Source organism: Euprymna scolopes, chromosome 14 (genome assembly GCF_053919585.1).
Source record: "Euprymna scolopes isolate OS-2025 chromosome 14, ASM5391958v1, whole genome shotgun sequence".
NCBI lineage: Eukaryota > Metazoa > Mollusca > Cephalopoda > Sepiida > Sepiolidae > Euprymna > Euprymna scolopes.
Window position 1 is genome coordinate 88429728 of NC_136495.1, and position 12705 is coordinate 88442432.

General features: G+C 32.9%; 1 protein-coding gene across 15 annotated transcripts in view; it reads left to right on the forward strand.

The window, feature by feature from the left end:
- LOC145293152 (uncharacterized) overlaps positions 1–12705 on the forward strand; it is a 589140-nt gene that overhangs the window by 79143 nt on the left and 497292 nt on the right. The window lies entirely within an intron of this gene.

The following is a 12705-nucleotide window of genomic DNA, read 5'->3' on the forward strand; positions in this document are numbered from 1 at the left end:
TGAAAAATTATTGTCCAAATAAGTAACATATCCAAGAATTATGAAAAATGAACTGTGAGTTATTTGATGCGTGTGTTTGTAATGAAATAAACAGCCCAGATATTGTCTGAAAGTTAGTATTTTAGTAATGAAAAAAAAAAAAAAAACCAGCCAGACAATGTCTCAAAGTTACTATTTTAGTAAGAGGAAGGGGATTATGTTGGTTAAATCATGAAAAAATGATTGTCGAAATTAGCAACATATCCAAGAAATATGAAAAGTTATTAAATGTAAGCTATATGTGTTTATAATGAAATAAACAGCTCAGATATAGTCTGAAAGTTATATTTTAGTAAGAGGGGATTAATTATGTAGGTTACATGATAAAAAATGATCGTAAAAATTAGTAACATATCCAAGAATTATTAAAAATGAGTAAATTTGAGTTATTTGTTTGGTGTGTTCTTAATAAAATAGAAAGCCAAGATGATGTATTAAAGTTATAATTTTCGTAAGAACGGGGCTATAATTAATGTTAAATCAAGAAAAAGTATTATCGAAATTAGTAAAATATCCAAGAATTATGAAAATTGATGACATGTGAGTAATTTTATTAGTATGTTTGTAATAAAATAGACAGCCCAGACAATTTCTCAAATGTATTATTTTAGTAAAAGGTGGGCGATAATGTTGGGTAACTCATGAAACATGATTGTCGAAATAAGTAACATATCGAAGAATTATGAAAAGCTATGAAATATAAGTTATTTTATTTCTGTTTTTATAATGAAATAAACAGCCGAGGAAAAGCCTCAGAGATATTTCTTTAGAAGGACGGGGTAAATTATGTGGGGTTAATCATGAAAAATGACTGTTGAAATTAGTAACATATCCAGGAATTATGAAAAATGATCAAATGTGAGTTATTTGATTGGTGTGTTTGTAATAAAATAACTAGCCAGATAATATCTCTAAGTTATAATTTTAGTAAGAGGAAAAGGGATTATGTGGGTTAAATCATGAAAAATGATTGTCAAAGTTAGTAACATATCCAAGAATTATGAAATATGATAAAATGTGAGGTATTTGATTAATATGTTTGTAATGAAATGACTAGTCAGAAAATCTCACAAAGTAATTATTTTAGCAAAAAGAAATGATATTATGTGGGTTAAATTATAATAAAAAACGATTGTCGAAATTAGTAACATATCCAAGAATTATGAAAAGTGATTAAATGTAAGTTATTGGATTGATGTGTTTATAATGAACTGAATAGCCCAGATATAGTCTTAAAGTTGATATTTTAGTAAGAGGGGGTCGATTACGCGGGTTACATAATTAAAAATGATTGTTGAAATTAGTAATATATCCAAGAATTATGAAAAATTATAAAATGTGAGTTATTTGATTGATGTGTTTATAATGAAATAACCAGCAAGACAATATATCAAAGTTATTGTTTAGCAAGAGGTGAGGGGATTATGTGGGTTAAATAAAGTAAAACGTTTGTCAAAATTTGTAGCATATCTAAGAATTATGAAAAATGATAAAATATGAGTTATTTGATTGGTGTGTTTATATAATGAAATAAACAGCCCAGATATTGTCTGAAAGTTTTTATTTTAGTATGAGGGGGTCGATTATGCAGGTTAAATCTTAAACAATGATTGTCGAAATTAGTAACATATCATAGAATAATGAAAAATGATTAAATGTGAGTTATGTTCGTAATGAAAAATTATTCTCGAAATTAGTAACACATCCAAGAATTATGATTGGTGTGTTCGTAATGAAATAGACAGGCTAGAAGATGTATCAAAGTTGTTATTTTTGTAAGAGGAACGGGATCATATCAGTTAATGAGGGGGCGATTATTTGGGTTACTTTATTAAAAATAATTCTGGAAATTAGTAACATATCCAAGAATTATGAAAAATGGTAAAATGTGAGTAAATTGATAGGTGTGTTTGTAATGAAAAAAAAAACAGCCATACAATGTCTGAAAGTTATTATTTAGTAATAGGAGGTGGCGATAATGTGGATTAACTCTTGAAAAATTATTCTCGAAATTAGTAACACATCCAAGAATTATGAAAAATGAAGTTTTAGTTATTTGATTGGTGTGTTTATAATGAAATAAACAGCCCAGTCAATGTAGCAAATTTATGATTTTAATAAGAATTGGGCGATTATATGTGCGTGCTCATTAAAATTCATAACATATCCAAGAATTATGAAAAAATGATGAAGTGTGAGGTATTTTATTGATGTGTTTGTAATGAAATAAACAGCTGAGAAATGTCTCAAAGGTATTACTTTAGTAAGAGGAGAGGGATTATGTGATTGAACTCAGAAAAAATGACGTTTGAAATTAGCAACATATCCAAAAATTATGAAAAAGGATGAAATGTGAGTTATTTGATTGGTATATTCATAATGAAGTAGACATACCAGACAATTTATGAAAGTTATTATTTTAGCAAGAGGTGGCGATTATTTGGGTTACTTCATTAAAAATAATCGTCGAAATTAGTAACATATCCAAGAATTATGAAAAATGATATAATATGAGTTACTTTGTTGGTGGGTTTGTAATGAAATAACCAGCCATACAATGTCTAAAAGTTATTATTTTAGTGATAGAAGGGGACGATAATGTGGATTTACTCATAAAAAATGATAGCAGAAATTAGTAACATACCATAGCCTATGTATCAATGTTTTTATTTTAGTAAGAGTGGAGGCAATAATGTAAGTTAAATCATGTGACATGGTTGTTGAAATTAGTAACATATCAAAAAATTATGAAAAATGATGAAATGTGAGTTATTTGGATGATGTGTTTGTAATGAACAACCAACCAAGACAATGTCTTAAAGTTATTATTTTAGACAGGTGAGCGATAATGTGGATTAAATTGTGGAAATTTGTAACAATCCAAGAATTATGGGATTCAACGAGATACGTTAACATATATACTTACAGATTACCAGGAGTCACCCTGGATTCAATGAGATACATGCAAATGTATGCAAGCAGAATACATTGTCAGCTGGGATGTAATGAGATAGATGCAAATATATACTAGCAGAATACTTGGCGTTTCCTTGGATTGAACTAGATTGATGGAAATATATACTAACAGAATACCTTGTGTCGCCCAGGATTTCATGAGATTGATTGAGATATATACTAGCAAAACACCCAGCGTTGCCCAGGATTGAATAAATAGGTGAGAATATATATTAGCAAAAATACCTGGCATCGCTTGGAATTTGATGAGATAAATGTGTTGCATATTACCTGTCCTTGCATATACATGCTGTAAATTACCTACCCTAGGTAAGATACAATTATTTTATATGTGTAATACCCGTCTTATGTAGGTAAAATATTCTTTTGTTCGAAATAGCAAATGATACATAAACATACAAAATTCCTCTCTCATAAGAATAATAAATATATTACAAAACCAAATTCAATTTTTTCATTGTGTATACGGTCCCACGCAACGCCGGGTAGCCCCGCTAGTCTAATATAAAGGGCAAAAATCTGTTTAAATGTATGTATGTATGTATGTTACATGTAAACAGATTCTTTCTTAGCTTATAAAACTCTTTCTATATATACCAATATTGAAATATTTTAAGAAAGAATCTTATTTGTGGAAAATAAACCTGAAAACCTTTAAAGGTAGTCATTTTAAAGAAAAATGTTAAGGTGGAAACAAGGTAAAAATTTACAAAATGCATCACAATGAAATTCTTCATCGAACCACCTAATTATTATTTAGTTATCCTCAGTTAATAAAAAACGAGTTTGTTTCCCAAATTCAAAAAAATGGTCTTGACAATGAGTTAAAAATAAATTAATGTTTCACAATATCTTTTTTATTTAATTGTTAGATGAAAGTACAGAATAGTTAACAAAAAACACCCTTCCTTCCCCATGTTAAGAATTGGTTTCTAAATAATGTTATTTCAGCATGGTAGCATAAGTGCACAAATACCTTTTATTTGTTACTAGCGGGGGGTACCCGGCAATGCCCAGGTGTTTGGAGATGTGTGTGGTGTTAAATAAAAAAGAACCCGGGGGAGGGGGTCAAACCCGAAACCCTGAGGCGAAAGTTGAAAATAAAATCGGCCAGCCAGAATCAGATGTTTGAATTTATTTAAGAACCAAATTGACAAGTGCGCGTCCGGAAGTTGTCGAGCGTTACAACGACGACGTAGGTTTGTTTGTTATGAGCAAAGTAAAAAAAGAAAACAATGTTAACACTAAGCGGGGAAAAAAACACAAAAAAAAAATAACGTAAGGCAAACGAACGATGAAAACAGAAAAACGAACACGTGAAAAATGGCTTAAATAAGCCTGTTTCGATATTAAAATTTAAAAAATCAAAAAAAAAAAAAATCTCACACCACGATTCGAACCCAAAATGTTTAGATAATTAACCAAGGCCTTAACCAACTGAGCTAAGGCGGCGTTCACAAAACTTGTTCGGTTTTTCAACTATTCAAAGTAAATCAGGTCACGACGTCATCTGACACATGCGTAGAATCGGTCATTGTCACGAGAGGACCGTTTTTGTTGACCCCCCCCCCCACTGTCGAAAATTGTCGATTAGGGGTGAAAAAGTTAACATTTTTTACCAATTTTTCAATATTTTTCGAGCAAAGGATGGAGCTTCGATGTGATACCGAGTTTGTGAATTTTCGTCGCGTCTGTCGAAAGTTATTAGCAGACATCCAAACATACACACAAACATACATACATTTTCGCTTTTATATATATAGATGTAATATGCTTTTGTTTTTTTGACCAGTAAAAAAACACAATTCTACCTTAATGTATAAATAAGAAGTTAAACGCATGTACATTTTGTTGTTTTTTAACGCTTAGTGCATGTGTACTAAAAGCATTAAAAACAACAAAATAGCATTGTTTGGAAATCAAATTTGAAAAACTTGAAAATAATTTTTTTTTAAATTGACGAACTCAGAATAAAAAATGACTAGTATAGTAATATAACCCTAACACCCTATCTTGTCAGAGGGCCAAGCTGCATCCATCGCTATCCTGGTTCACGGGAGCATACTTGTGATGTACTTCTGGCCGTGTTCGTCGCTCCCAGCTCACAGGACCATAGATGCAACCCAGCAGGGCTACATTCTTACTTGTCTAGTGGTGGACCCCTCAAGGGTGACCAGACTCTCACTGGTCACTGGAAAATATCTTTCTGCTGCTCAGGGCACACGAAATGTGCATGACCCTAAGTCTGTGTGGCAACATTGTCGATTTCGGTCGTCACTCTGGCTTCGTGCTGGATCCAGTCTATCTCTTTCATCATCTGGCGTCAGGGCATACCTGAAATAAACTGCATCTTCATTCAGGCCGGCAATTGAGAAAGAAAGAAAAACTCTGGTTCATTTTCGTAAAAACCAACAAAATAATTATTCAGAAATCGTTCTACACTTGTTTAAAAATCGAGTTTCTTAATCCGAGCTTCATGATGCAGGTTGTATAACCTAAGTTCCTCTAATTAATTTCCCAGCTAAGAACAAGAGCCTTTCAACTTAGCTCCTATGAGGTCTCACACCTCTCCCCCCAGGCGGGGTGAGAGTGATGTGGATGCCTCGATGCCAGCCAGTAAAAAGGACCCTAACTCTAAAAAGCCAATCGTTTTTATAAAACTGGCCTCTTCTCCCCTCTCTCATATTGAAGATTACTTTTCCTTTTTTTTTTCTCTGAACCTCTTTTTTTTTCTCTATCCCATTATCTTATTCTTTTTCTTCTCTCATGAACTCCTTTGCTATATCCCCTTATTTTATTCTTTTCATTTTCTATTTTCTTGTGACCCTCTTCTTCCTCTTTCATGACCATATCTCTCCCTAGGTTCAATTTATTTATTTCTCTGTCCAACTAACTTATCACTGACTTGGTGGTCTGGTAGTTAAATACAACAGGTGGACCCAAATGACAACATCTCCCAGACACCAAAGCAGACCTTTTGAACCCAAGTCATTGTACCTGTCTCACTCAATTAGTAGTTAGAATTCATTTTTACCAAATCCAACTAGAAAAACAATCTCTTGTTCCACGAATCCTGTTATCAGATTTTATATTTGCTTTTCATTGAAAAAGATACTATTTCTTCTCTGGTGGACAGAAATCTCATAAACATCTGTTTTTCCTTGACCAAGTGTCAGCATGGCCCTCCCCTGACCATATCTCATCCTCTCCCATCTTCATCTAGCTGAATAAGATACCTGGCACTGCCTGGGATCCCATTACAGTAAGACAGTTTTCTATTTTGAAGAGAATACTTTAGTAAGCTCAGCGCATGATGCGCTTAGCTACCGTTTTTCTGTAAGCCGATTTGATTTCTATGAAAGATAACATTTTAAAGAAAATTCTGCGCAATTAATAATTATCAAACATTTACATATTATACATGAAAATAGATGATATATGCCGATTTATCTTCTCGATTTTGAAATATTCTTTGTCAACTTTGCTCGGTTGTAACTTTGCTTCCTGTGGTTGTAAAAAAAAAAAAAAAGATCAAACACCAATGGACTTCTATGTTCATATAGCCTGTAATATTTTAGTCATATCCAATCAAATTTAACCCCGTGAATATGTATCCAAACGTAACGTATAAAAATGTAAACATTGAAAAAAAAACTGTTTCCCATTTTTTTGTCATTTTTTACTGTTTTTTCATTTTTAACCTGGAGCATAAAAACATTGTACGCATAAAAGAAAAATAAATTAACATCGTTGGAATGCTTATTTTATTGTCTTTCCATCAATCTTTTAAAAATTGACCAACAAATAAAAAAGATATGACTTGTTGAAGCACATTAAGTATATAATATTGCTAATGTCCATGAAAATACAGCATATGCTTGTAATCTATATATATAAAAGGCAACATGTGTGTGACCATTTCATGCATGTCTTCAAAAGGCTTTTTTCGCACACGCTCCCGGGGTCGTTACTATCGCTTAAAACTGTGTATATAGGTCCTATATAATAATATCTAGGAATTAGGAAAACGCGTAGCGTATAGATTTATTTACGTTGATTTTTACAAAATTATTGCTATTTTGGCTTCTCGCGTGTTGATTGGGCTTTTTAGTATAAATAAAGTGAAACTAAACTTAAACGACGTCTTCTCGGCATTGCGCCGGGGAAAAACGTCCAGAAGCAATCAGCTTTGATCAGACAGTTTTGGATAATTGGGAGCTGCTTCCCCCCCTCCCCAACATCTGTTGGGGGAAGAAACAGTTAAATTTGGGTAAACAAACCCAAACGCTGTGTGACTTCTATTTGACCTTAATTAGGTCAAATGGAAGCAGCAGAGTTAACTTTTATTGCGCACGCCTGTTTTTATAGTTAAATAACCTGCTTAATGTTGTCTGTCGCCGTGGCTCAATGGGTAACGTAGTACGTTTTTTTTCACACATTAATTTCCAACTCAAGGGTACGGGTTCGATTCTCATACTTACCTACCAAAACATTTATTTTATTATTTACCCCCCCCCCCGAAGTTTTGATTTACCTCAAGACACCCAGGCATCGCCGGGTACCCCCCGCTAGTCTATAAATATAAAAGTGAAACTGTGTATGTATGTATGTGTGTTTGTGTGTCTGCTAAAAACTTTCGACAGACATGACGAAAATTCACAAACTCGGTATCGTATTGAAGTTCCATCCTTCGTTTGAAAAATATCGAAAAATTAGCCAAAAACGTTCATTTTTTCACCCCAAAATCAATAATTTTCGACAGGGGGGGGAGCGGTCAACAAAAACAGTCTTCTTGTGACGACGACCGGTTCTACGCATGTGCCAGATGACATCATGACCTGATTTACTTTAAATAGTTGAAAAACTGACTAAATTTCATGTACGTCGCGTTAGCTCAGTTGATTAGCGTGTTGGTTCATTATCTAAACGTTTTGGGTTCGAATTGTGGTATGATATGTCTTTTATTTTTTTTTTCGATTTTTTTAAAATATTTTTAAATATTGAACCAGTGTTATTTAAGCCATTTTTCACGTAACGTTCGTTTTTCTGTTTTTGCTTTTTTTTTACTTCGCTTATCCACCCCCGACCACACACCCAAAACCACCCAGGTACCCACCGATTTCTTAAATTTTAATATCGAAACAGGCTTATTTAAGCCATTTTTCACGTGTTCGTTTTTCTGTTTTCTTTTTTTCGTTTGCCGTACGTTAGTTTTTTTTGTGTTTTTTTTCCCCCAATGTTTTGATTACCCCAACCGCTTAAGTTTTAACGTTGTTTTCTTTTTTTACTTAGCTTATAACAAACAAACCTGGTCATTAACGTCGTCGTCGTAACGCTCGACGACTTCCGTGCGCGCACCTGTCAATTTTTTTTTTTTTTAAAACAACCAATGATTTTTCTTTTCATTTACCCAAAAACACACACACCTACAAACACCCGGGCAATGCCGGGTACCCCCCGCTAGTGCTATATATATGGCAAATTTTATTTCTTAATCTTGTATTTTAACACAAAGATATGGCATTTTTACTGAAAAAGTGGTGTAAAAAAAAAAGTGACAAAATGCATATGGTCTTAAAGAGGGAAAAATATCCAATGCACAAAAATAGTCATAACTTCCTTATTTTTAGTCAGATTTTAAACATTTGTAAATCATTAAGCTCTTTCTATGTATGTCATTATTGAGATATTTTAAGCAATTTCAATTTTACTCATGTGTATTGCTTATTTTATGATCTGTTTTGTCACATTTGTGATTATCTGAATGCCTGTTTCACCCACAGCCTCACACATTTCTGCAACCATGCTTGATATTTCTCCAACCTTACTCTTCTTCATCTGAGTTAAATTCTTTGATAGAAACAGTTGGTTCTATATAGATTTTAATGGTAATGTGTCTCACATTGAAGAAACAGTGGTGTTTATTGAACATTTGTCGGATTTTTATGTAAAATATGCCTAAATGTCTAACAACATTTTTTTTTAATTATTTGTATAATATATTGGACTTGATCAGAGAAAATATAGAAAATTGGCTTCCTTTTTACATTATGAATAGTTCATTAAATGATTCAATTGTAGTAGTGACCATTGAATTTACTCAAAAAAAAAAATTAGATAAAATATTTGGTTTTAATTGTATTGCTTGTTCTGAAATACAATTCTGATTTACTTTTTAAAATGTTTTCATTGCTAAAGGCTAAAGTTCTTTTTTTGTTTGTTCATTTTTTACACTAAAAGTATTTTATTCTTTTAAAATGTTATTATGCACAAAAATACAGAAACACTTTGACAGAAAATACGCTTTGAAGAAAAACAAACTAAATTTTAAGTTTATAAAGAACTTAAAAGTAAAAATTTCCAAACATACTAGTTGCTATTTTTCTTTTCAATAACAAATTAACATTAAACATGAACATTTGACATAAAAGTCGAAGTTTATATATGTTAAAAATTAAATTATTTTTATAACCAAAAGTTTTCATTCCAGGCCAACATGTTTTTATCCAAAATTTCAGTAAACACTTTGATAGGGTATGGCATGAAGGTTTACTTCACAAGATCTCTAGCTATGGTATAGCTGAAAATGTCTTCTCAATTATTAAATCATTTCTTTCTGACAGGTTCATAAGAGTAGTAGTTGATGGGCAAAAATCAGAAGCTCACAGTATTAATGCTGGAGTCCCTCAGGGGTCCATCCTGGGCCCAACTCTTTTCCTGATTAATGATCTTCCAAATCACATCCTTACCTCATTTGTAGACATTTATGCTGATGACACTACTATCTATGTCAGTAAACGACCAAGTTCTCTCCGATTCTCTTTCCTCTGATCTTGAGCACGTGATACAATGGGGAAAGGAGTGGCTGGTTACTTTTAATGCATCTCTCTTTACATCATCAACGTTCTGATCCCCATCTGGCATCAGTTGAAATGAATGGCTCTCATCTTGAGGAGGCCTCAAGTTTTGACAAGCTTCTGGGCTTGACCTGACCTGATCTGAAATGGAACAGGTACATCAAATTTGTTGCCAAGGCCGCTGGAAAAATGGTGGGATTCTTCTATTGATCCAGTAGATATCTCACTGCTGATGCAATTCTCTATCTATATAAGAGCCAGGTACGTCCAAGGATGGAATACTGTTGTCACATCTGGGCAGGAGCTGCTAGAAAGGACTTATCCTGCCTTGATAGAGTTCAAAATAGACTTTGTAGCCTCGTAGGAGATATCTTTTTCTCTTCCCTGTAACTATCTCACAGAAGAGATGTTGCGAGTTTGTCTCTGCTTTATCGTTATTTACATGGAAAGTGTTCGACTGAGCTTCAGTCTATGGTCCCTCCTCGCCAAACTTTCACAAGAAACACTCATCTAGCTGAAAACACTATCAATAATTACCCCCACTTGTTATATGTGCCTAAACCTAAACGTAGATTCCATGAACAAAGCTTCTTTCTTAGAACTGCACGCCTGTGGAATTGTCTTCCGTTTTCCTGCTTTTCAGCTGACTATAATATGGTTTTCTTCAAGTCTAACATAAACAATTTCCTGATGAGCTTTTCCACTTGTTAACACGTTTACTGAATTTCCATTACTTACGATTACTTTCTTGTCCAATTTCTACTGTACACTCTTTAAACCTTATCCTCGAGTGTCTGCTTGGCCCTGAGAAGTGGTGATGCCTATGTAAAAAAAAAAAAAAAGTACCAAGCAAAGTAGGTGACAAAATCCTGCAGTACCCATAATAGTAGTACAATTTAATGCATTGAATGCACTTTCTTTTTAAAATAATACAAGGGTGTGTTCCAAAAGTAATACCTCCTATTTTTTCTGTTGAAATGGATCAGAGTGTATTGATAATTGCATTGTTATAACTCATGCATTCATTACCTAAAAGTATCATCTTTCTGTTGCAAATATTGACAGTACAAGAAAGCAACCTCTGTCATGCATATACGTCAAAAGCAGAGATGCATCATTGAATTCCAAGCAAAGTGCATTGAAACTATATAGTAAAATAAATTCTGGAGCACAAAAGGTCGCTTGTTTTAATAATGCCACTCCAGTCTTTGTAGTCCTTTGATTTTTTTTAGTTATACTTTTGTAACGAACCTCATACAAATGAGTATTTGTTTTTGCACAATGAATATAGTTTGCCTAGTTATTTACTAAATAAATTTGAAAACTGAAACTTTAAATATGTATTGATCTAATTTGTTTTTAACATTGGTTTTAAGATTTCAAACCCTCTTATAAATTAGAAGGTAATGTTTAAAAGAATGCAGTTGTATTTAGAAGGTTCTGAAAAAGATTTTAAAATAAAACATTTTGGGCCAAAAAAATACAGGCCGACATCATTGATAATCTATATATATAAAAGCGAAAATGTATGTATGTATGTACGCTTTTCCTCGATGTCCACAAAACTTTCAGAGAAGCGCTCGCTTGGTTCACAACTTCTTAAAACTTTTTATATCCTCTATAAATTGTAATATCTCAGAGTTACCCACGGAGCTCGCCTGTCTATTTAATTTTATTGACTTTCAAACGTTAATTATTCCACATTTCCCACATCGGCACGTGTTACATTCAGTATAAAAAAAAAGCGAAACTCGACTCTAATCACAGGCCGAAAGCCAGTTGTCTCAAGAGAGCTAAGTAACGTTTGTTCAATGTCGACTTCCTCATATCAGACTGTAGCTTTCATTTTGCTCCTCCTAATAAACAGGGAGCGGGTTTTTAAAAACAAACAAACCGATTTATTCACCTCATTCAAAATTGTCCCGAACAAAATGCTAACTGCTGAATACCTATGGCCGTCATGTCAATCAAAAACGCGCACCTGTTTTTTTTTTTTTAACACTTTACTATTTTCCAACTGCGCGTCGTGAAGGCTTCGGTTTTTTTTCACGGGCACCTGTTTTTTTTTCACATTTTCGGGGTTTTTTCACATACCCCGAAAAACACCCGGGCAACGCCGGGTACCCCTCGCTAGTTAAATTATAAAAGAATTCAATATTTAAAGAATGTAAACAAATTTGAAAAAATAAATTCATTTTATGCTGTTGGCAACATTGATGGCCTTTGCAAAGAGGTGAGCAAAAAATGTAAAAAAGACAAAAAACAAAAAACAAAAGAAAACTGAACATTTTGAATGACTTGATTTGGAGTTGTTTAGACATAAATGAAAGATTTTCTTGGCTGTGTGTGAAAAGTCCAAGTTTTGGCATCAGTTCTTATTTATGTGATTAAAATATGAATACATATCTAATAGTGCATTCAAATTAAGTAGATTGAGACAGTATAAATTCTTGACAAATTTGGAAAATAATTTTTTTGTTAAAAAGTGAATAATCATATAGGATATTCGATGATTGAGTTAACAAAAAAAGAGTGAAAAAAAACCCAACCAAATAGACAACAAATAATTTTCATGAAATGTAAGAAAATTTACTTTTCTGTCTACTTGTATACGTTTCATGTGTATACTGATTGTAAGATTTCTTATCTATAAATTTGTTATTGCCATTCGAGTTGTATTCCAGGATGGCATCCTAATTTCATGTTTATAAGTAATAAAAAGCTTGCGCTAATCTGACTAGCAACCTTCCTGGTTCCTATACCCCCCCCCTTTTATTTAGTGAAGTGAAAAAGTATATATACTACTAAATAAAATGTCAGTTACAACCCTCAT